Raw genomic sequence first — 26,606 nt, forward strand, 5'->3', positions numbered from 1 at the left:
GGTCCGGGGTCCAGGTTAGTTCTATGACTGAGTTACAACTAAAGGCTTAGACAGCTTTCGTTTTTGTGATGCAGAATTTTGAAAATTATATAAAGCTTCTAGAAGACCTTCTGTTACAATTAAAAAGTATGGGGTCAATATGAGCATAAAACTCCACTTCCTCCATGGGAGACAAGTTTCCGGAAAATTTAGGACATATGACCGGAGAGGAGGAGAGCGTATGCACACATCATAGAAACGAAGTTTTCGTAAACTCAATGATTAATTTTCGTTATTATAAATACATTTTTTTTTGTTTTACACCTACATAGCTGAATACCAGAGACTAGAGCTGATAAAAATATTCTAATTATATTTTTGAAAATAGCATATCATATGTAGTCAGTCACAGTTAACATTTCTTCGGCAACAAATGTTCTGTAATATGCGAAATTGTATAAAATGAAATTGATATTATTTTATCTAGAATTAAATAGTCTCAGTTTTGTACACTATTATGCGGTAGAGCCTTCATTTAATAAATAAATACATGAAGGATTTACAACAAAAGACCAACGAAATCCAATTAAAAAACAATACGTGGATTATGTACACCGATGTTGAAAATGAATGGATTCAATTATAATTTTAGGTGAATGAAACTGAGCTTGGAGATTTTTAGTTTCGATAGAGTGAACAGTACACAAGAGGAGTGTATTGAGTGTATTGAGAAAAGCAAATATTACTTTTAGTAAAAAAAAACAGAATTTATATAATTCACGAAATAGTTTTTTTTAATACGTGGTATATCCTCAAAATTCCGTTTGGTTATAGAAAAAATTGCGTACAGACACAGAAAAAATATTTATTGTAAAAAAATCTACACAACGTTTAATTAAATTTCTACAGAGCTTTCGAAATGTTTTAAGCACTTGCCATAGCGTGTCACAAGTTTTTGCATACCTTTTTCATAAAAGGTGTTTTCCACCATATTCTTTCCGCTAGTAATCAGTGTTGATCATCAAGAAAATATTTTAGATGTAAGAAGAGATGAAAGAAAAGAGGTCCGTATGGAGGATGAGCAAACACGTCCCAGTCAAATTCCTATACTTTTTTTGTTGCGTTCACAGTATGAGTCATTGACAAAAACAATACCTTTTGACAGTAATTATCGGCGATTGTTTAGTGTAGCGTGGCGCAAGTTTTTAATGATCTCACAGTAAACATGTATGTGCATTTATTGTTTAACTTCGTGCTAAGCCAATTATCAAAATGACTTTTCTGTCTGTGTCAAGATTTGCTTAGACTTATCTTACATAAGTACATAATGTTACGTAGTTAGTTTAGTGAGGAAATTAGAAGAAAAGATTAGGAAAAGAAGAAAGTAAATGCCGAAAATGAAAAACTAATGGCTACAATTAAGACCTTAATGGACATAACTCAAAGGTTGGGAGAATGCAATCAAAGGACGAATGCAAAATTAGACATATTTGAAAGAAAATGGAAGTCATGGCGAACAGAAACGCAAATCCTACTACAGTAGAAGTAGAGAAGCCAAAAATCAACCCAGAGTAATCGAAAAGAAACAAACTGAAAACAGTCCCATGGAAGGAGATTATTTAGAAGTGAAAAACAAGAAAAAAGGAAGAAACCAGAGAGGCAATCCTCCAAGGAAGAAGACACAACGGAGAAACAAGTTTCAGAAGAATTAGAAAAGATAGGAGGAGAAAAACAAAAAAAAACAGACAAAGCCGGAGAGAACGCCACCTCCGATAATATTAAAGTCCCCACTGGACATCACGTCGAAAGCAGCTAGTGCAGAGGAAAATCGATGCTCAATGTAAAATGGGAATACACACAGGGAAAATAACGACGGCAACAAAATGAAGATGCTCCTGAGCGAGTATAAAGAGGAAGAAGAGAAGGAAAGGAAGCTATAGTCATAAAAGGACTGGCAGTAAATACCCCCGCGTTGGAAGTAGAAACAGAGCTGAGGGAAAATGGACTAAGACGAAAAAGAGTATGGCAACTAACAGCCGTACTCAAAAAACGATGACAACACTCAAAAATTACTACCGATATACATTGTAGTAATAGAGCTCGCAGAGGAATAAGCATACAAGAAGCTAAGATACCTATGCCATACCAAAATAAGTGTGATAGAACAAGAAATGCATGACGGACCTGTACAATGCCAAGGATTCCACCACGGACAAAGCACGTGCAACGTGGACGTGCACTGCGTAAGATGCAAGGGAGCGCACAGAGCGGCGGAATGCACACTAAACAAAGAAGACGGAAAATAAACCAGCCACGAACACCAAACAAGCAGGACGCAACTAGCTGCTAAGAAAACGACAGGCCAAGGAACGCCCGAGCTATTGGGTGTGCTGCAGAATATGCAGACTCTCATAGCAATACTCATCGCCCAACAGGTAAAGTAAAATGGAGGAGAACAGGTTCATTAGGTTAAGTTAAGTTAGTAGAAAATTTCTATAAACATAAAAAAATATTTTTATAAGATTCTAGGTCGACCAAGAGACAGCCCCACAAGAAGACACCCCCCGACACGGTAACTCCGCATTTCATAAGCAAGTGCAGAGTTATACATCGGGGACAGGTATAGAGAAGGCGAAGGACCACTCGAATTAGATTTCTTCTTGCCGAAGACGGTTGGAAAAGTTTTAGCCGAGGCAGCGAAACACACACATTAAGACGTCCAGAACAAGAAGCCAATGGTGTATAGCCAACAGGCTAATATCTTAACAAAAAGATTATACATCCCAAAATCTCCCAACGAACTCAAGGGAGAGGAAGAAGTCTACGCGAGAAACTGCGACGCGAATGAGGATGAGGACCTGTCGAAAAGACAGGGGGTCGGTGAAATGTCCTTCTTCGCACCCATCCGTGGATTTATCCGGGGGTGGATGCTTAGAGGCACGGGTTTTCTCACGCGCAAGTGTGTGTGTGTGTGTGAGTTCATTTAGTTTTGAATAAATACTCGTAATGAGAAGAACGAATTAGTATTAATTATTCAATATCTTTTCAACTTTCTCTCCACATATTTAAATAATCAAATACCGGTACAGTCAATGCGTTTTTCCCGGGCACAAAATAAATACTACTATTAGATGAAGCATCCTATAAAAAGAAACTACAATTAATATTATCCAGATGAGCATAAATATAAGGCAAATGGATGTTGGAAGATCGAATACTCTGATAAATCAATCTGTGCAAATAGCAGTGGTCTTGCCTAATAAAGCAGACGGTGTAATGGACGAATACAACCGAAAAGAGAAACCAAAAACTGGATTAAAAAGAAATGTAAGCAGTCTTGGATTCGAGGAAATGTAGGGTATCGTTTATTTAGATCTAAATTCATTATAGAAGGATAAATCTTCAAACCGTATGTTTGAGGAAACCTTTTGTCTAATAAAAGAGAATGAAATATGAAGAAGACGATACTTTAACTTAACGCCTATTTATAGATAAAATCTGGATCACAACAAGAGGTTAGCTGGAAATACGCAAAAAATTCCAGAGAGGAGATTGATATTGTAATTTGAAAGTGTGTGATTTGTAACATGCCATTCGGCTTGTTACGTTTTTCTTTTTTGAATATTCCTATAGACTCAGTAATCATTTCTAAAATTCGAGTTTTTCAAGAAATTAATTTGTTATCGGCCTCCCACTCCATTAGAAGAATTCATTGCTAAATCGTCCTCTATATACCTACTCTCTAAAAGTAAATTCAATAAAATTTGTGATGATATTATACATTATATTCGCTAGTAAGTTTTTCTTATACAGTGCTTTTCAGATAAAAGTATCCACCTTTAATAACTTTTGTAATACTGGTATTTAGAAAAAATCCAAAAACACGTCAATTTATGTTGGAAGGTGCAAGCATTATGGCTTATTTAAACTTACTGGAAAAGCCACCCCCTCACCCCTAGCAGCATCCCCTTTATTTTTTTAAATTACTTTTCATATTTTTTATGTAAAATTTGGATACTCCTCTTTGAGCTGATTTCAAAAATGTATAATACTTGTAGGTTAAAGTGGTTAGTTTATAAGATAAACAATTTCTCTTTTAAGAGCACAAATTTTACTTATTATTTATTTTCACCTTATTGGCCTGCACTAAAATGGGTTGTACAACAGTTCAAACTCTTTAATCTTTTTAACTGTGCTATTTATTCTACTTAAAAAATCCTAACAAAAAACTCTACTTTTTATTAAAGTTTGACATTGTCAACTAGAATTTGTAGTCACTATTGATAGTGTAATTTGATACATTTTCATACAGTTTCTCTGAAATGGTTTACTCTTTGCAAGAAAGAATTGAAATTGTAGGTTTATACTACCAAAATAATAATTGTGCAAGAGCTGCTGCTAGAATATTTAACGAATTACATGACGGAAGACATGCAACTCATAAGTATGTAATTCAACTGATGGAGAAATTTACCACAACAGGGTCTGTTTGCAATAAAGTGCATAAGCGAGAGGAACTCGTAAATAATGAAGCAATCCAAGTGGCAATTTTAGGGCAAGTCAGCTTAGAGGCTCAACAACCCCAATCGTTGTCAACAATAAGTAGAGCGATCGGTGTTTCATCTTCTACAGTTTTCCGAGTTCTACATAAATTCAAGTACCACCCATACAAAGAAAGTTAAGTTGGTGCACGAGTTGAATGAAGATGATTTTGATCGTCGTCTAGAGTTTTGCGAATCAATGACGCAAATTATCAATAACAATCCACAATTGTTAAACAATATTTGCTTTTCTGATGAATGCTCATGGTCATTAAATGGCTTAGTAAGTAGGCATAATTGTAGATATTGGGCTGAAAGTGATCCACATATTATGCGTGAATTCCATACAAAACATCCCCAAAAGTTAAACGTTTGGTGTGGTATCCTAGGTGACCACATTGTCGGACCTTTCTTCATCAACGGAAATTTAAATGGTGAATCATATCTTGAGTTACTTAGGGAAGGGGTTGACCCACGTATTACAACAATAATAGAAAATGATGATAACCTTTCCGAAGATTTACTGGTATTTCAACAAGACGGAGCTCCCCCACACTATGCTATGCTTGTCCGACAATTTTTAAACGAAACATTCCCCGCTCGTTGGATAGGTAGAAGGGGGCAGATGATGGAGTGGCCACCTAGGTCACCGGATTTAACACCCCTAGACTTCTTTTTATGGGGGTATTTAAAAACAAAAGTTTATGCTACCCAACCAGAATCTCTGGATGATTTACGAGAGAGGATAGAAAATGAATGTCGACAATTAAATCCAGCCGTATTAAGCAATGTCAGAGAGGCATTTCAAAATAGATTATACCATTGTATGGAAGTGAATGGTACTCATTTTGAACACTTATTGTAACTTCATAATAAATAGCACAGTTAAAAAGATTAAAGGGTTTGAACTGTTGTACAACCCATTTTAGTACAGGCAAATAAGGTGAAAGTAAATAATAAGTAAAATTTGTGCTCTTAAAAGAAAAATTGTTTATCTCATAAACTAACCACTTTAACCTACAAGTATTATATATTTTTGAAATCAGCTCAAAGAGGAGTATCCAAATTTTACATAAAAAATATGAGAAGTAATTTAAAAAAATAAAGGGGATGCTGCTAGAGGTGAGGGGGTGGCTTTTCCAGTAAGTTTAAATAAGCCATAATGCTTGCCCCTTCAAACATAAATTGACGTGTTTTTGGATTTTTTCTAAATACCAGTATTACAAAAGTTATTAAAGGTGGATACTTTTATCTGAAAAGCACTGTATATTTTTATCGTTGATTTTTATATAGCGCTCACAAAATTAGAGTTATCTTTATTAATATTTTGTTTTGAACAAATTTTGTATAATAATTCCCTTGTAAATTCGTATTTTCTATTTATTTCGGAAACAGAAAGAATAGGTTTCTGCTTCGTTATATTTTAGAAATATCAATTAAGTTTTTTTATATGTTAAAGCATAAGCTCTTTATTATTCAAATCTGTTCTACCTACTCGTTTCTTCTTAAGTAATTTCCATCTGTTCCCGTTTCCTTCCTTATTATTCCGCAGTTCTACAGCTGCCAGGTTGGGAGTTCAACCACACCCAAAGGACCCAACCGGTACACCACAAACAAATACAACTCAACTCCAACAACTAAGTGTTTGTCACATCTCGTAAGGGATGAATTTTATTTAGGAAGGTCAATGACCCATGGTGGGGTAGTGGGAATAGGAAAAGGGCTTGTTTGTGAGAGATCTGTGCCGTCGAGAAGATCTGATAAAATAAATGGAATGGGTTTTATTGGTGGAGTGGTTGATGGTTTGAAAAAATATGGAACCTTCACGATTTTGCGTATCACTCTTGCGCAAGTGCTATGCTAATCTTCTTTGTATCGTTCCAATTTTAATATATATACTGCCGAAGCAAGTACGCAATTATTTAATGTTTATACTTTGATAACTGTCAAAGTACGAGAAACAATAACTTAATCTCAATCAATGCCTACTTTACTTGCTAAATTGTCTGAAAATTTACGGATTTTTTGTCACCACACCCTTATTCACGATGAACGATGCTTCGGATATCGAGAAAAAACTATCAACATCGTCTTTAGTGCCAACTTTGACATCTTCGTTTGTTCTCAATCAGTGCTTCTCTATATACAAAGTACGTAGATGTATAGATAGTATTTTCTACTTGTACGTAAAATGATTAAAACTCATGCAAAATATACTATTATTGATAATTTGTTAAAAATATTCCTCAATAAAAAACTGTGTTTTGAGTTTTACCGCGTGCGGTTCTTTGAAATGTATTGATTTAGTAAATGTCAAATAAATGTTACATTGTTTTTCAAGCTCTATAAACAATAAGGAATTCCTACATTTTACAACACTTGTATGTGGTAATTATTCTGACTTCAAAGCTGGCCGTTAACAGTGATATAATAGAAACAGTTTCAAATTCATTGAACATATGTAAATATATAGGGTTTAACAAAAATGTATTGTAACGTGTCGCGATTGAGGTTCGTCATGTATATTTTTGGTACTAAATTCGAAAAATGATTTTAAGAAAGCTATTGAATATAACTTGAGGAAATTTTCGGCGATTAAAGTAAAATATCATAACTTCCTACCGCCTAACAGTCGAACCACAGATTCTTTACGAGTCGCTTCAACCTACCTTCTTCACATATTGAAGTTCTTTATTCCGATGCGAACAACTGCGTTATTTAGTGAGATTTTAAATGGTCCGAGGGTCTACGCGGAGCCTGCCGTCTGCCGAAGGAAGGTTAACTTGACGACGCGACGGGAAAAATGACCGTTTTTTGTTTTGTTGGGCAGTACCGTCTAGGATTGCATTTGAATGGTCCAGAGCAAAAGGGTTAAACTCGTGTCGTGTTTCGGAATTGCCCCCACGTGGTGCGTGGGCTCCACGTTGGGGAACACGGTTTTAGAGTGTCCAGTAATAGCTAACATCTAAACATAGTTCAATGCTATCACAATAGATGGAGCCACCCATTATATTAACTTATGACCGGCGCCGTCAGATGGCACCCGTTACATCATGTAAATTTTCACAAATTTGGTTATTGAAACAAGCGTCAGTGTTGGTGCAGTGGAAGCAGTTTGACATAATTATAATGGAAATAAATTTGATGAACAATTTTTAGCTTACAACAGAAGCGCCAAAAAGGGCATCAGTGAAATTTTATTGCGCGATTTTTTTTTTATTGTGAATTGGCAATAGATGAATGAAAAATTACACTTACAGAGTAATTTACTTTTCGTTCTGTTTATATGAGGTGTGTCAAGAGAAAGCTTATATTTTGTAGAGCGATATTATAATAAATGTTTATTAAATTACAATAAATTTGTTATTAAGTTATTTTTTTCAAATATCGCCTAAATGTGAACCAACTCTGTGATGGCAGCCATTCGGAATAATTTCTTTTCAATGGGCCAGTGAGATAATCTCATAAATAAAAGTCTGTAAAAGTTGAATCAGGACTCCAAGGTGGCTGTTTCATGACGTCTCTGCAGAAGAACAGTTTACTAGATAGAACGAAATATATGTATGAGATGGCTTTATCCTGCGGCTATAATGTTCCTTAATTATAACTAGAGAATTTCCGCTGAAATCGTTCATTTCTACAAAACGCTCTTAATTTGAAGTAACTGCACGTCTTCTTAATTATTAAACAAATAAAGATTCAATAGCTTCCGCGGCGCTCATATAAGCACTTCAAATGAGTAGCTGCCTATTAAGGTAAAAATGAGCCTTCGAAAACAAGACATTGTTGAAGATCGGAAAGCACTCAATTGACTGATATACAAAGTAAAGCCTATCAATGCCATCCTGTGGTTTATATTTTTATAATAACGGAATTTCTGCACTTTTAAATCCTTATGCAAAACGGTATATGATGATAAAAATCTCTTGCACTTGCGTTCTTTCGAATCGACTATTTGCACCGGCAATATTTATTATATGTTCAGTCCAAATCAGAGGTAAATTTGACTTTTTCAAATACTGCAGAATGTTTTAATCAGTCCAAACAGTTAAACACTGTCTATGTAAAACGATGAATTTGAGAGTATGCCAGTAGTCTAGCTACTGGCATACCCAAGCGCAGTTAGCTAAACAAACTTAAACTTCATTTTAAGACACCTTGTATTAAAAGGAGTTTATAGTACATTAACCTATCTCAGACTAGTACACTATTCTTCGCAAAGTGCTCATCAAAAATAATAATTCGGTGTGCCACTAAACCCCTATAACACACAAGATTCAAAAAGAAATAGCCTTGACCGAAGACCTTTTTTCCCATTCTCCATTACAGGGAGAAATATACTAAGGGATGAGAAGTTTTGACCACCTATAAGATCACTAATTGTTTTTTCTTCAACGGTCATGCTTTCAACCAAGTATTGTAATTGTTCTGAGCTACTCAACACCAGCATTTTGCGTAAGTCTATATAATCAAATGATCCTAAAGTCAGAAACAGAATAACGTGAAACGTGGAAAAAGAAGAGAATTTATTGGAGAACTAGGATAGAGATATAATCGACCAAACAAATTAGAATGTACGTCTAGATCGAAATCTTAATCTAATAATGGGTTTAGGAAACTGACCTCCACGGGGTCTCTCGCACAATAAAATGTAGACTTAACAATCAAGGCACAACCAAATTGTTAACCCTCGCTTAGCTGATCAGACAAAAGCCCATGACAAGGACGCAAAATAAATTAAACAGGGTCCGTGATTTAATCTCGAATTCACTTTAAATTCCTGCTTTTTCTGTTTATATCTACGTTTATTATATCCAAGTACATAATATTTAGCACGAATGTCGTTAATATATTATTCTCAGATTATCAAAACGAGAACGTGTTGATCATGAGTTGAAAAAAAAATTAATTATTAATCTCAATTGATTAGTACTACGAGAGTTTGAGAATCCTGAAATAACTACGTTCAATTTAAATTTGGTATTAATAGAAACGTAATAGGTTTTAATCAAAGCATTTCAAAGCTTGCGAATTCGAATATTTCAGCCAAATGCAGTTAATTTGAAGCACAGCCCATACTACACAGGGAATTTCTGAAAATAGTTCACTCACATGTTCGATAATCGTAACTAGTTTGAAATAACTACTTTAAGGACACTAATATCGAATATTGTATATGTATGTACGTGGGTATTTTGATGGAAAGTGTTTTAGAGAAATTATGACAATGCACCAGGAAAATTAAGACTAGTGACAATTTCAATACCATAAGACAAAAATCTTGAAGAAAGTTCTATTTTTCTCTATATTTTGAGACAAAAAATGCCAAACAAGATCTGTGATGGTATAGATAAGGTACGCAATATTAAAATATACACTACCGGTCAAAAGTTTTTGCCCACTCTAAAGTTTTCTGACTTCCCTATCCAATTTTTCCCACAACAACTCAATCGGGTTGAGGTCGGGCGAATGTGACGGCCAAATCATTACTTTTAGTTCATTTTTCCTTTCCAATTGTTTTTGAAATACTCTTTCCACAGCTTCGAGGAATTCTTGGAATCGTTGTCATGTTGGAATATAAATCAGACGCTGTCTCCAATCGCTCCTCCTCCAAAACATCCTCAAACCATCATCGAGCCTCCGCTGTTTTTTACAGTCGAGACTAATCGTGGTTCTAACATCCTGTCTTCCTTGGACCTGCGCACAAACACTCTTCTCTTAGAACCAAAAACCTCAAACTATGACTTATCACTCCATAAAACTCTCACTCTTCATCCATCCAATTATTATGTTCGTTAGCCCACTGCAACCTCTTAAAGCCAGCTTCGTTCAATGTCCTTTTATTGTAGAAGTATTCAAAGGGAGGGAGCGATTCGAAGTGTGATTCGTTCAATTCAACCATCGTTACCATCGACTTTTGAATCGGTGCGTTATCTTGGCGAAACGGTGGTTTTATCTTCAACATATGAGGCCGTTTCTCCTTGATATTTGCATTCAAACAAACTAACAATTCTATGTAGTATTCGCTATTACTTGTTTCTCCATTTTGGAGATTGTCGATTAACAATATTCCAAGCGCATCCCAAAATACTATAAGCTATAACCTTCCCAGCTGACTGTTATGCCTTTGGACGCTTCGGACATGGTTCACCGGCTGCAGTCCACTCAGATGATGATCGTTTTGATTCCGGAGTGAAGTGATGGATCCATTGTCAGATATCGACGTAAAAAATCTAATTTGTTACGTGTAAACATTGCCAAACACTGACCTGAATCATCAACACGTTGTTGTTTTTGATCGACTGTGAGTAAATGCGACACCCACTTTGAAAAAAGTTTTCTCTTGGTTAAAATTTCAAGCATAATTGTAAACACACTGCCTTCTAATATCTTTATGGCCTCAGCTATCTCCCACAATTTCATTTTACGATTAGATATAACCAGTTTGTAGACTTTTTTGATGTTTTCTAGAGCAACCACCTCAATTGGACGATCAAAACGTTCACCATCATCGGTGTCGGTATGACCACGTTTAAATTCAGCAAACCAAAATAACAAATGATTTTTTTTGACGAAGCAGATTCCGGATAACACTTTTGAAGCCATTGCTGAGCTTGTACAGTTTTTCTTCATCAAAAAGCAATGATAAATTAACACACGAAAATTGTTTTGTGATTTTGTAGTCACTATGACTAATCGAAATGTCATGACGTTTTACACATAGTCTTTTGGAAGTTGGTACTTCATGAATTTCACATGGATTTGACAATGGCAGCGCCATCTGTGTGTCAGTCACACGAATTATTGAATGATGCTTTACTTCTGACTGTGTTCGTCTTCAATAAGAGCAATTATTTTAACAATTTTCTCCCTTGTTATATCTGAAATTCTATTACACGTTTTTCCAGAGTCAATATTAATTGGAAAATGACCAGTAAAACACAAACTGTGTATTCACGACCTGTGTCGAAAAAATAACTGATAAAAATCCGATATTGTTAATATCTGAGGAACATCTACAGCTAAGTTGGGATTATTAAATACGTTTACGAGGTAATTCGCTACAGTTTAACAAGTATTTAAAATTTTATGACTGCAATATTTCATCAAACATACGAATGTTCGTAAACAGTGTTTTTACACAACTCCTACTAATATTTGAATGACTACATGAAGAAGTCATTAATAGTTACATGTTTTAAAATGTAACTAAGTAATTTATACGAGACATGCAAATTTAAATTACTATTTAATACGAGGGCGGTTTAACTGGGACGTTTCTGATGTAATTTGTCAAAATTATGCATAAACTTGACAAATAAATTAGTTTCAATACACATATAAGAAGAATGTTTTTGTTGTTAGGTAAATATGAGGAAAAACATTTTTCTAAAACTGCTAAGAAAAGTAACGTATTTCTCATATCTAACTTAATTTCAAAACCACATATTGCTCGCACTGTGAGAAAAATCATTTCTTACGGCACTTTGCCCACACCACATATATTTATATGGAGAATCAATAAAAATTGACGAAAACTTAGTTGGTTGTTGTCAACTTTAAATAGTTGACACAACGGAAACTGTACTTTTGGTATACTTAGAAGAGTTGTCGAAAACTTTAAAGGCGTCTACACTTTGGCCACAATATTCAATGTTGCGAAGTATTATCAGTATAAAAAATAACATTGATATATCCACGTTAATTTTTGAAAAGAAAGTCCGACAATTACGTCCCCAAAAAATTAAACATATTGACAGCAGACCCATTGCAGAGATATTTAAACGAAGCTCCAAGGAATATCTACTAATAAAGGTAAATTTAATTAGAAGCAACTATTTTTAGAATTTAATTTTATTATTTTCTTGAATTAACATACATTTTTCTAATTAGTGGGTTTTTCAGTAAATAAAAAGAATCAAATAATCATTAAAAATCCGCATGGAACTCAGTATGGCAAGAATTTTTTGTAAAATTTCAATTCTGGTTTTTTTATTTGCAGGCGTAGCAAGGGCATGTCGTAGAAAGGAGTTGTGGAAGTTAAGAATCGATAATTTAGATGATTTAAATTCAGCTTTACTTGTGAAATTAGATAACACGAAAACAAAAAAGGCAAGAACTGTAAAGGGAGAATATGCTACTCTTCGACCGATTGATTTGCCAGAAAAACGTTTCTTTTTAAATTACGAGCACAGAAAATGTGGTAGACATATAGTTGGCATTAAGAAATTCGGTAGTATGGCTAAGATAATTGAAATTTTTTTAAAATTAGAAAACCCTCATCTATACACGGGTCACTGTTTCATAAGTTCTTTGCCAACAATTTTATAAAATGCAGGAGGGGACATATTAACCCTGAAGCGCCATGGAGGATGGCAATCCAGTACCGTGGCAGAAGGATACGTTTAAGAGTCTTTAAAAAATAAAATTAACGTTGCTAATAAAATAGTCAACCAATGGAAATCCACTCGATCCCTTTACAGAAATGGAGACAGATAATACACCGTATATAAACGATCAACCCTCAACATCTAAAATTAACATAACAGAAAATTTAATAAAAAGAAATGACGTTCCGTGTTTAACTATACAAAATTGTGAAAATTTCACAATCAACTATTATTTTAAATAATATTATTCAACAGTTAAGAGGATACTTTAGTATTATTTTGGTTTTACTAATCATAAAAATAAACATTAAATTCCATTATTTTTATTCGTTCCATTTGTGCAGTTGTAGAAAAAGTATAATGTTCAACATGTGGGAAAAGTACGCAAGATGAAACTAGAGCAGAAACAGAATTTCATAGGTTCCTGTCATCTACTGTTACCACTATAGAGGAAAATGTGTTAAAAGATGTGGAATGACATGGGGATATTTTCCAGGCTTGATAATCTATTTATCTTGGCAACTTCGGTATCTACTGAGCAGTTATTCTGCTGGAGCTACTATCATCCAGGCGAAAATTCGATTACTGGACACCAGATTGTTAAAACCATAATTTTTAAAGCATCCCAACTACTCCTGGATATAAATGAAATAGTCTCTCACTTCTACTAAAAAACATCATCAAATATATCTATACGGCTGGACATTATTTTTTTTATTGTGCTGGTTACTGTGAGGAGCAGGTTCTTATGAAAGAAAAAATTTGAAATGTCGCGGAAAATTCAAGAATACTAACTACTAATCTAACCTAAGCGCTTTGGACAATATAAACTTTTTTAATGTAACATTAAGACGTTTGACATAGAATTGACGGAATGCGTGCTGCAAAGAGGATGTTTAAAACAAATGCTTCGATCGGAGTTATTTTATTGATAAAAAATACATGTAAAATAATTAATTTATTATTTCCCACAAAAAGGATGTAAGAAAACTGAATTTTTAAATGTACATCACGGTTAGTTCAGAGCAATTACGCCTAATATCAAAAGTTCAATTTGATGTGGAGTTTCAGTAAGTTTGGATAGACTAACTTGAACGTTACTAACACAACAAGTGATATACTTCGGTTATAATGAAGAATAAAATACGAAGATGTATTGATATCTAGTTAGTCTAGACCACTTCCATGCATAAACAAAATATTGCGTTACCATAGCAACGAACAATAACTTATTAGAAGTGTCAGTATAAAATTTGACGCCAAAAAAGTAAACCAAAGTTACGCGATAAATTAAAAGAAATTATTATTCATACAGACTGATGGTTCGGGAAAATGAGGCTCTTCCACTAATATGCTGTGGATATGTACGTGAAAGTTGAAAGTGAGCGATTGACATTTATCAGGTTGTACCAGGCAAAACTGGTTCTGAAGAATACATTCATCTACGAGATGCCATCAATGCTGATGGAAATGCACAGAATGTAGTTAGAACAACAAATCACACAGCAACATACGTCGGAATTCCGCGACATATGCATGAATATGCTCAGGATGCATGGCATGTGTACGTCATTATAGCACACCAGATTTGTTTATAACGCAAGGGCTTGATCAAAATTAGATTTTGAATACAATTTGGACCGATTCGGACCGGAAGATTATGAGAAATCACAAAAATAAATACGAAATTTTTTTTAATGTGGTTTTTTTGGAATAACTTTTAAACGGCTTCACCTATCGATTCCAAACCAATTCGAATTCAGCTAGTCATTCATAATCTTGGATGTTTCTAAGATCGATGTTTTTTATGAACGAGGTTGCGTCCCTATGCGTAAACTATGCGCGCTTTGGGTGCCGCGTTTGCTAACTTTGAACCAAAAACGCATTCAAATGAACATGTCCAAAACTTGCCGCTGTTAAAGCAAAATGAAGCGTTTTTTTGCGGCGATGGATAATTGTAAATATAGCCTAAATATTTTACTCTACTCCCGAAACGAAAACAGGGTCGAGTGAAGGGAATGCAGAGAACGAAAGGCAAAGACGATTTCATCGGCCAGAAAAGTGAAGACGACCTATTTTTGGGATAGTCATGGGATTGTGTTCATCGAATATATTTTCAAAAAGGTTCAACAATAATAGGATCATTGCATCGATAAGGTAAAGCGAAGAATAAATTGCAAAAAACGACCCTTTCTCACACCTTGGCGATTTCTATAGCTAAAATTCACGAATTATACTTCGAAAAATTGACTACCCAGTATATTTACCAGATCTATCCCCCAGCGAGATTTCCCCGAATAATTTCAAAATTCAAAAATAATAGATTGAATCACATTGAACCCTGACCAGCCATTAACGTTAATAACATAGGGATATGTGCGTGGATTCGAAAGAAATGGTAAAGAAACATGGTGCATCCGCCTACCGAAATGGTCCTGAAAAGTAATTAGTTTTATCGAATATCTCTTAAAGAGAACTATTGGGCCGATAGAAAAAATAAAATGTTTCCAACAAATTTCCAGTTACGAAGGCAGTTTTTTTTCAACCTTCAATTGCTTCGTGCAGACGCTACGCGGGCATGTGCTATAGGCGACTGCGAAGCTCTCGCACTACACACTCCGCCATTGTTGACATTCAGGCGTCAGTCGGCGTTGTGCTACAGCCACATAAAAATGGTAATTTGGTAATAAAATTATAGTTTTATATGAATTTCATTTATAGCCTGTAGGAGGTTGAATAAAACGGCCCCCGTATGTTTATTTTTTAGAAAAGTCCCGTTTGCTAAATAAGTTTGAGGGCAAATCGATTTAAAAGTTTGTGATTTCATTGTCTTCTTCTCTGTACGTTAGGACTACGCCCTGTGTTTTTCCTATATAGTTGAGTATATAGAGTTGAGAATAGTTGAGATGATGAAGATCAGGTTTCATATTGAATTTGTTTATTGGTCCGCTACAAAATCATTTTACGGTACTCCGTATTTTTTCCTTTACCAGATAGATAGTGTGAAAAAGTTAACCAAAAGATCAATATCATCCAGATTCCGCATAAATCGAGGATATGTTAAAGTTTGTAGGTTATTTACCAAGATATTAACTGTTTTGTTATGTTTTGGTTTTATGTAGGTAAAAATCCTATGTTACTAAGGAAATTGCTTTTTAAGGTTAGATGAAGGAATAATATAAATTTTTTGCTTAAATTATAAATTGCAAACATAAAACTGTGATGCCAAATTGATAGGATGGACAGAAAACAGCAATTTGAAGCTCTTCGTATTCAGTAAATTGAAACTGCTATTGTAAATAATTTTTCATTTAAGCTCTTTGTGGTTCAATCTATTTATTTACGAATAAAAATAAACATGGCACATAAGCAGTTGTTTGTAGTTTCGAGTAGTGACGAATTTATTTGGTTGTTCAAATATTCTAGTGATTCCCAATGTGGTGTAGTTAAACCCTCAATGCCGATAAAACTAATCGAATCAACACAGATGACAATGAAAAGATCAGAATCATATAGGTACTAACCACATAAGGTTAGGACAGACAGACGTGGACCCAGGAGTAGGAAACCCTATTTGATATAGCTTTCGAGGGAGCAATAAAAGAGGCTGCAATTGCAAGTCTTAGAAAAAACAAAACAGGATAGGAAAAATGATAAAAAAATAAAAATAAACACTAGAAAAAATAAATAGGACCACCATAAAAAGAGGAAAATACAATTTTGACAGAGTGAAGCTTTCCAAATATTTAATCAAAATATATTTATATATATATATATATATATTATATTATTTATATAAGTTTTCCCATTGGGAATGCGGCAAAATTGAAATAATAAATAAAATAATAAAATAAAAAATTTTCATCAGGTCAGGATTATGAACAAAAGAACTTGGTTCACGGGTTGACCCGCGTTGAAATTTTAAAAATTCTTGACGTTTCGTCTCCCGTTTTGGAGAAGAGAAGGGTAGTTATTCGTTCGTTTGTAAGAAATGATCCGATTCCGTGGTCTCAATCTGCCTACACCACGCAAAGAATTAGTTAGCGCAGAGTAAGCTCAAGACCAGCAGTGATTGTGTTAGTAACAACAGTGTTCGCGATGGTAAGCATATTATTTTCATTTTCTATTTTAATCATTTCATATTTTTTTCAGCTTTTCATTTCCTCGGTGAAATTACAAGGAGTATTCAGATTAAAGCCTTGGAATCAACGGGGGCCGAAACGTTAAGAATTTTCAAAATTCCAACGCGCTTAAATCCGTACACCTAGTTTTTTTTCTCTAGTTCCTTGCATGTTTCCACTTTTCCTGAAATTTTCACCATTTTTTCCTGTCCTGGGTCCTACTCCACCATCCGCGGACTCCCAGATCATTTGAAGCTTGACTTGCCAAGTGATTTGTTGGTCTCCCTCTGGAACGGTTTTCTCAATGTTTCCATTCTGTTATTTTTTCAACTTCACTATTATTTTTTATTCGTTTTATGTATCCTATATTTGCTGCTATTTTATATGATAGTCTCTCTATTTAAGATTTCTCTAATTTCAGATTTCTATATTCTATATTGTCCGTCACCTAAGTTTTTTGGCTCATAAATTCTCCTTATAATTTTTCTTTCGAAGGTGTTAAGTTTTTCTCCATCGACCATCGTTTCTTTTTCATAGGTTACTGTTGGCTACTGCTCTTTTTTAGATTTTCATTTTAGTACGTCTACTGATGTTTTGCAGAGCATTAGAAACCGGAATTTCCTCTCCTCGTTCATTATGGTTGTTTATTGTTACTCCCCAGTTTTTAAAATTAATAACCCCCTCGATATATGCAAACAAACATACTAGAAACACAACACATTTATAAGAAGCAAGAACTTAAGTACCAAAACCAAGTAAAACATTAACAAAGCAGTCATTAGAGGTGTTTTGTCAATTATGCCGCACAAACCATGTGCTTCGCGTAGAAAATTGATGATAAGTTTGTTCCAACCTGCTAGTCGAGACCGTACTTGGAAAAGTTATCGGAAGTGTTATGTAATAGATATTCTCTGCGTAAACTCCGGCTATGCACGGTTCTTGTAACAGTACTTCAACCAAGTATCGAAAAGACTATCCCGGAAACGGTTAATAAACGAATCGGTTGGAACACGAATAAGAATCGTTCGTATAACGGTAACCGCCCGGTTGGAACACCTAATCTCTATTGGGCAAAATCATTACCGTACCAAAGACGGTTTTTTCATGGGTTGAAACGAACTTGATAAGAATCTTCACCGGATATTGAATCCGTAAATTCAACCTTAACTAGGAATTTGTGGAACCTTTGGTTATTAATAATGAACACACTGTTTACACTACCCGACACTCACAATTACGTTGTCTGACGTGTGTTTCATCAACAAGTTATTGTCTTCAGAGATGCGAAAAGCGCGTCAGACAGTGTAATTGCGAGTTTTGTGTTAGTGGTAGTGTAAACAGTGTGTTCAGTACGTATTCAACCTTGTCACGATTTCGGTGCATGACTGAGAAAGATTACCGTAAATAGTAATTATTCTATACAAAAAGAAAATATGGGAAACTAATAATTAGAAATGTGACTAAAAAACGTAAGAGAATTGTTTATCAACATACATGTTCGTAAAATAATATATACAACTTGTTTTTATACACATGGATACAGCTATTGAATGTGCAAAAACACAAATGAGAAGGCAACGGTACTTCGGGATCTCTTGACTAAATTTAGTCGTGTTATTAGTATTATAAGAAGTAATTAAGTGTAAGTTTAAGAAGGATTTTAAGTGTTAATTAGTAGTGTAATAAAATTCCAGTGACATGCACCATTGGTTTCATTCCTTCTTGACGTTCCCAGATGATCTGGTAAATATTCAAATACCATTCACAACGCATAATGGAAAGATGAGATAGTAAAATTCATAAAACCTCACTGGTAGGTATACGTAGATAGACAACAAACAGATTCTATAACGAAAAAGGAGAAATTCTTATAATACTTCTTATGAATGTTTTTTAATTTAACATAGCATCTTTTTATTCGTATATCGTGCTTCTTCTATATTAAATTACCACTATTGTTGGGCCAAGAGTCTTTTCTTCATGTAGCTATAGATGAGAAGTTACAGTTTTCCCAGTGACATTAAAAGGTTCAAATCTAGGTTTTGATAGTGAACTACTACTATTGTTTTTTTAAATATTGCGATTTATGGTTTAGCTTCATATTATGTTCTTATTTTAAGTTGAATTTCATTTGGATCTTTAAAAAAAATAACGAAGGAAGAAGTTATAGAAGCGATCAAAGGGTTAAAAAATGGAAAAGCTGCGGGATGGCACAAAACAACACCTGAAATGTCAAAAGCTATAGGTGATTAATTCACAAAAATACACAACAAGGCTTGGATACCGCGAAGATATAGTTAAGTAATCCAAAACCACCCTCTTCACAGCGGCGCATCATCATCAATTACTTATTTATTATTGTGAACTCTAATCCCATTAAGTTATCGTTGCTATAAATTTGTCTGTGTTTAGTCTGTCTGTCAGTTTTCTAGATTCCACTTCAACCCCATTAAAGTATTGTCTTCAATTATTCATTATTAATGTGACTATAATGAACCATAAATATATTTATCTAATTTTATAATTATTATTGTATATAATACAATATACTAATATATCAAGAAGCCTGTAAAACTAATACTTCGTTCATGCAATTTAATATTCGTCTAGTACGCCAGTCAGATCGGTGTAACTATTTGTAACTTTAAATTATTAAATCCTCAGTTTACTAAATAATTTTTTTCAAAAAAGCAAGTTGGTGAATTGAGTTATTTAATTATATCTAAAGACATAACAAATTGAGACAAAAAGTAGTGAACACACTAAATGATGCACAAGTGGATTTCGCAAAAGTGTCCAAAATCAAGTATTCACCATCGAACAACTTATAGATTTAGTTTTCCGCCGATACAGATGTATGTTATTTACACCATTTGTAACTCAAAAACCGCTGAACCAATTTCGCTGAAAACACTGGTCGATAAAAAAAATTTTTTGTGGTAACACAAGAATGAACAGCATATTGTGATAAAATGAAAATATGACAAAAATAATTGTAACACGTAAGGTTTTTATTTTACATTTATAGAACTATATTCATTGATAAAATATTTAATATTTATTAAAAAATAATTTCACGTTTTTTAAATCGTATATATTGACAATATTTATAGTTAACATCTAATAAACATGCCTCACATCTATTAAGAACAAAAACATAAAAAAAAATCATTTTAAATATCAATTACTTCTATTTTTTCCTTTTATGAGGGATGGTACTTTCTCTTTTTAAAAACCAACAATAATAAACCATCATGACCGAATCCCATCGTCCTTGATATCGAATTTCCATTGTTCTAATATCTTGGTGGAACCTTTCACCCTCCTCATCTCTGACAGCTCCCAAATTTTTGGGAAAAAATGTCAGATGGTAATGGAGGAAATAAATTTTCAATGACAATCGAGCACCAAGGGATTTGTATGTGCCTAGAAGTTCATCAACTAACTTTTGGTAGTAAGGATCCATATTGTTGCCCAAAAATCCCCTCACTACACTAACAAATGCCTTCCATGCTCTTTCAAGTTCCTGTCTGGTAAACTTTTTCGCAAAATTGTCATCGTCCAGCAATTTTCTTATTTGTGGCCCAATAAAAATACCTTCCATTAATTTGGCATCACTCAACTAGGGAAAGACTTCTATAAGGTATTTGAATTTGAATATATTCTGCCGATGGAAATAACACCATGGATCATAAATCTATTTGACGAAAAAGAAGTGGATAATGTGATATCACAAGAGGAGCTACTCGAGTTTAACACTAATGACGAGCGTATCAAAAATTTTGGCTGCATGTAGAAATACCAAAATCCGACTGTGGGGAATTGTGCAACAGTTTCTGATCGCATTTCCCTAAACGGAAAAAAAGTTTTAGTGCCTTTACAAACTTATTAACAAAAAAAAATGCGAGCAGATTTAATATCACAAAACGGGTTATTCCTCACAAATCTCAAGCCAAATATGGATAATTTGCTATCAATCCATCAAGTACATCCCTCTCATTAAAATTATATTTTTTTGAAATTACCATTGTAGTTACATTAGGTTTACGTTTAAGTTACATTACGTTTACGCTGTGCTGGTTGCAGAAAACGAAGACGACCTCCAAAGGCTGCTATATCGTTTTTATTGTGTAACGTTTTCACTGCTCACAGCTTGCGTTACTTTTGTTGTTATAAACATTATACTATATACTATACTTATCAACTTCTTTTTGTAAATAATTTTCTTTATAAGATATTTTGTCACATTATCTTTGAATAGAAATATTTATATATTATATTTCATACCTCTTTTGTAGTTTTGTATGTACTTGTTGGTGACATATTGGGTTCCTGGAATTTAAGTAATTTAGCACAGTTTAATTTGTCTTTTTGTTGAACTATTTTTATATAAACAAATTGAATGTTTGGTTTATTTTCTTTCGAGGTTAAGTCTTAGTCTAGGTCTTGGTCAGAATTATGTTGCTTGTAAAAACCAAGTTGCTTTCCCTTAGAAGGTTAGAGCCACAGCTAGTTAACTGTTCACGAATTAAGTTATTCGTGCAGTATTTTATAACTTTTGGGATATTGATTTTTGGTTGCTCAGTCCATTGAAAGGTTGTTTTGTTAGCTGGTGTATTTGATATTGAGCTATTTTTGCACCTGTCTGGATTGTCGTCATGACATGTGATCCGATGTTGCTCAAGAAGTCTGTTACTAACTTCATTCATATTTTCCTTTTCACTGTCAACCGATGTGGAATTTTTCATTAGGGATTTGATTATAAATTTTTAAAATTTGGGCTCCAAATTTTATATTTGCGGAAGTCGTAATATTTCCTACTGAGAATTTGACGATTGGCGGAGTAGTTACCTTGTTCTTTTGGTCAGCGACTATGGTAGCGTTAAGATCAATTTCTCCAGAGATTTTTGAAAAGCGGGATTTAGCCGGCCTAAAGGAGCCTTCCGCTGATTTCAAAAATTCTGGATTATTAAATTGTTAATTGACATCCAAGAAGAAGTAGATATAAGTTCCCTTCGTTCAAAAGGAAGATAAGATCCTTTTTTTTGAAAAAGCAGAAATAGTTCTAATTACTGTTTTATGAACTAGGTTAGGCTCCAAATTATAGACTACGTTTTTTATTGCATTCAGAAAATGTTATAAAATTAATTTATAAATTATTCCTTTTAGTAGTCTATAAATTGGTGAAATTTTTCACAGATTGTATTCTGTACCTTTTTCTTTTTAATTTAATTAGGGACCTAGTTTTGGACACAGGACCTTTATTGGGGTTTAAAACTTAGACGACCTTAATTTGGATTTAACGTCAAACTTTGACTCGTGGAACTACCTAGTCCGGGAAAATTGACTGAATGAACTTCTGTTTGTATTCTCCTGACAAGTAGGGAGTCTCATGTGTTGTTAAAGGTCAGATCAACTCTTATTAGTTTTTTTGTAAAATTTATTTCATTATTTCCTGTAAACCAAAACTCATGAGTTTTGCGGGTAACTTTTTTAACCTGTTTTTTTTATAATTTCAAATATAAATCATTGTATTTTATTTTCAACAAGTATCTTTATTCCTAAAGATACCTTAACCTATTTCTATACTTTTCTCAGTTTAGGTTAAAGTGGCGACCCATTTGGAACTTGAAAACATACCAAATTTCTGTACATATTAAACACAGCAAAATCTTGCAACGAACCCTGACAACACACATTAACATGATGAGCTTAGTCGGAGCCCAAACTGTGACCTTTTAAGTTACAATTGCACAACAAAATCTCTAAATATGATGGTTTTTGCCTCCAAAACAAAAAGTCTGACAACATCAAAAATACCTCTTAGATGCAAGCTGGTCGTAGACGACAAAATAATCCAGCAAGAAATGAAATTCAAATATCTTGGTATAGAACTATCCGGATATGGTGATATTGAGACAGAGGTAAGCCAGCAAACAATAAAAGCAGCAAGACCAGCCGGATGTCTGAACGACACTATATGGAAAAACAAATACTTAAGTATTGAGCCCAAGTCAAGAACCTACAAAACTGTAATCAGACCCATAATGACGTACACAGCAGAAACTCGGCCTGATACAGCAAAAACAAAAAGGCTCCTGGAAACAAGTAAAATGAAAGTTCTTCGAAAAATTGATGGAAAAACGGTTCTACACAGAGAACGTAGCGACGACATGGAGACATGGGGAGAAGAAGTATGGGAAGGCCACGAAAAAGATGAAGTGATAACCTTACAATCAATTGAGGCAATAGGCATACTGCAAAGAGTGAACAGGCAATCTGCTTAAAATGGAGTAAGAAGAAGACATTACGTTTAAGTGTTTAATTTAAGTAATAATATATTTGAATAAATACCTACAACACAAGAAAATATACTATATTTCTTTTTACCACTCCAAATGGAAAGTTTTCTAAGTAAAATTTGTGATAATTGATTGGTTCTTGTGCTGTCAGTCACTATAAATTTCAAAAAAGTTGGATGGACTGACTTTTTTTATTGGCCAACTTTGCTTTTTTGATATCCACTCACAGCACAATCAATAAAAATTTCATTTAAACTTTGTTCAGTTGATTTTATCATCAAATAATTAGCCGTGACAAGCAATCAATTCTAACTTTTTTTTTTCGAAAACTGTCAATTCGTCGTTGAAACTCTGCCAAACAGCGCAAGTTTCCATAGATATATCTATTGTAGCTGGGTCCACCGGATCCACCAAGATTGAAAGTGGTCTATGGAACAAAAAAGTTTGGAAATCAATGGGCTAGCCGTTCCTTTGTTAAAATAGTATAACAAAACTCAACTGTCACGGAATAACAACACGCAACTGACAGCTAAACGTAATGTTATCTATGGTCAAGTATGATTGAGAGTTGACCATTAAAAATGCCGCGACCAACACGATCTAATCTTTGCCGAGGAAGTCGTAATGTAACTAGGATTCGAAACTTTGCGAATGAAAGGATTGAAGAGGAACAGAAAATTACACGCGAACAGAGCTGCGTTATATATGCAAAATATTATTTGAAATTATGTACTTATATGTTATACAGAAAAAATATTTTCAAACAAGCTCCCTTAAAATCCGAGTGAAACTTTGGCTAAAGGCACGATCAAGAAAATCAATTTTCCCATTTACATTCACCACAAAAGAGTAAACAGCTTGTACATTCAGTGGAATTTCCTGGCACTTTCATATCGCGATTAGAAAACAGAGTGAAATGCTTCTAGGACAAAAAATGGAAAATAGATTATTATTTGATTTTCAAAAACTCATAATAAAAATATTCTTAAATTTAACTGGACAAAGGATTGAAAATATTTCTTACATATTCTAAAGAAAAAACATTTAAACAATCTTTCTGGAGAATTTGTTGCTAATCAAATGTCAAAATGTGAATTGTTTTGCTTCAGAATCAGAATTGAATTTTTCTAGCTCAAACATTTTCCTATAACAACTTTTCTCAACTTTCTTCGTAATTAACAAAATAGGAAATTCTACATGTTTTTTGAGAAAAATATCTTGCCAGCGTCATAGATAATTTTGAATATCTTTAAAATCATAGAAATATTGTTTTTGAAGCAATTTGCTATAATGTCGTTTTTGAAAAATCGACTGAAGCAACAAAATATTTCTTTAGCAACTAATTCTCCAATAAACTCTTCTACTTATTTATCACTGATAGCTTCTCAAATAAATACCTATTTAAAGAAATTAGGAATATTTGACATTTAAATAGTTCTAACTAAAATTTCATGTACAAAATGTAGTTCAGAAAGTCAAAAATAAAGGAACTTATGTGCACTTTTTTTTCTAAGCCCGAAGGTTGATCCTTAAAAGAAGTGTATTAAGAACCTTTTTCCTTCAAACATCCGACAACTACAGAATTCATATTTTAGGAATTATTGGAAACATTAATTTAGGATTGTGGTGTTTCGAAATTTTGTATAAAGTATTAAATTCATCTGATTTAAAATGACATAGATTGGAGTTTGTTGATTCTTGTTTTTATTTGTTTTTTTAAACGTCAAAATTTAGGATAGGCTAAGTTGTTATGACCATTGACTTTTTTTAGGTTAGATTATGAATGACATTGAATTTTTCATAGGTTAGATTATAAATGACATTTAATTTTTTATAGGTTAGATTAGATTGTGTCGTTATGAATTAAGTTAAATTTTTTATAGGTTAGGTAAAATTAGTTGATTACTGATGACGATAAATTTTTTTTCAAAATCTAGAAAATATGCATAAATTATAAGCTTATTCAAATCAGTTTTTTTATCAATATACTGATATTATGGGCAATATATATTGTTTCTAGAATAAAACTTAGTTTGCAGGTTTTAGTTGTTGAAAATTTGGCAGATTTATAAATCATAAAATGACCTGCAAAGCAAACGTGTTCGACAAACGATCATCTGTAAGGGTTGTCACTCTTGTGAGAGGTTATCCGATTGATGAGTGACCGCTTAGATTGACCAATCTATTTTTTATCACAATTTAAACAAAAATTTTTTAAAATTCATTGAGATATTTGATTTTAGCATAGACAGATTTAATTGTGAGGTTTTGAATGTAAGTTACCTTTATATAAAGTTGTTTAAAGATTCCAGAATATTTAGAGGTAATTGATTTTATATATAAGGTATATAAATAGGTACGACAGTATTGTTAGAATTAGTATTAGACGTCAAGCCTCGTCTGATGGCCAAATAACTCTCAAATGTATTATATAGAATTCTTTTCAAACGGTTGCTACAATCTCAAAAAAAAGAAATATTCACTAACTAGTTGACAAAGACTTCGTTCCAATTTATATAAAGACGGTAATATATACATTCTTTAATTATTTTATTATTATACTGTTATTGTACAAGCAGAAAGTATAATTAAAAATCGAATCGAATTTAATAAAGTTCAAATAATATTCTTGTCAGAAATTTTCAAAAGTTTACGATTTCCATTAAGTTCCCCAACTCAATAAAAGCCAGGAGAATTGAAGGGAAACTCCTCAATATAAATTTCCTAAAGGAAAACAATAACTGCGTTTATCCCTTTTATCCAACAGGATGTAACTCGACTATCTCATATTGATTAATCATAATCAAAGATATCAACACTCCACTGGATATTGATTTATTAGAATCTAACTCAATATTTGTTGTTTCTTTAATCAACGTGAAAGTCAAACTTTTATATACGTTATTAATTGCTAGAATAATCATTTCTAATATAAAATAAAAATGAGTCTTTCATGTGTATTCGGCACCGTATCTTGAATTTTTTCGAGGGGACTAAAAACTAAAAATTGCTGTCTTTCTCTCATTTATTTTTATTTATATCCCTAACATAAAATCAAACACTAGACGCCCCAAAAATTGTTCGACCCATACAAAAAAAAGGGTAAAGACGGTTCCCAACAACTAGCGTCCGATTAATTTAGCCCCATCAATTGCCAAGTTCATGCAGAAAGTCGTTAACAAGCAAATCTTCAAATATTTTGAGTCTGCTAACATCATCAGCGACCATCAATCATAAACATAGGTCAACCGGGGATCTCTTGGCCTGTCATCA

The 26,606-nt window shown here is 33.5% G+C and overlaps 1 protein-coding gene and 1 non-coding gene across 2 annotated transcripts in view; both read right to left on the reverse strand.

The window, feature by feature from the left end:
- LOC130450716 (plexin-B) overlaps positions 1 to 26,606 on the reverse strand; it is a 165,501-nt gene that overhangs the window by 113,205 nt on the left and 25,690 nt on the right. The window lies entirely within an intron of this gene.
- Positions 6,328 to 6,434, reverse strand: LOC130451875 (U6 spliceosomal RNA). Its single transcript, XR_008910804.1, has one exon. It is a non-coding gene; the product is annotated as a U6 spliceosomal RNA (small nuclear RNA).

Source organism: Diorhabda sublineata, chromosome X (genome assembly GCF_026230105.1).
Source record: "Diorhabda sublineata isolate icDioSubl1.1 chromosome X, icDioSubl1.1, whole genome shotgun sequence".
Lineage (NCBI taxonomy): Eukaryota > Metazoa > Arthropoda > Insecta > Coleoptera > Chrysomelidae > Diorhabda > Diorhabda sublineata.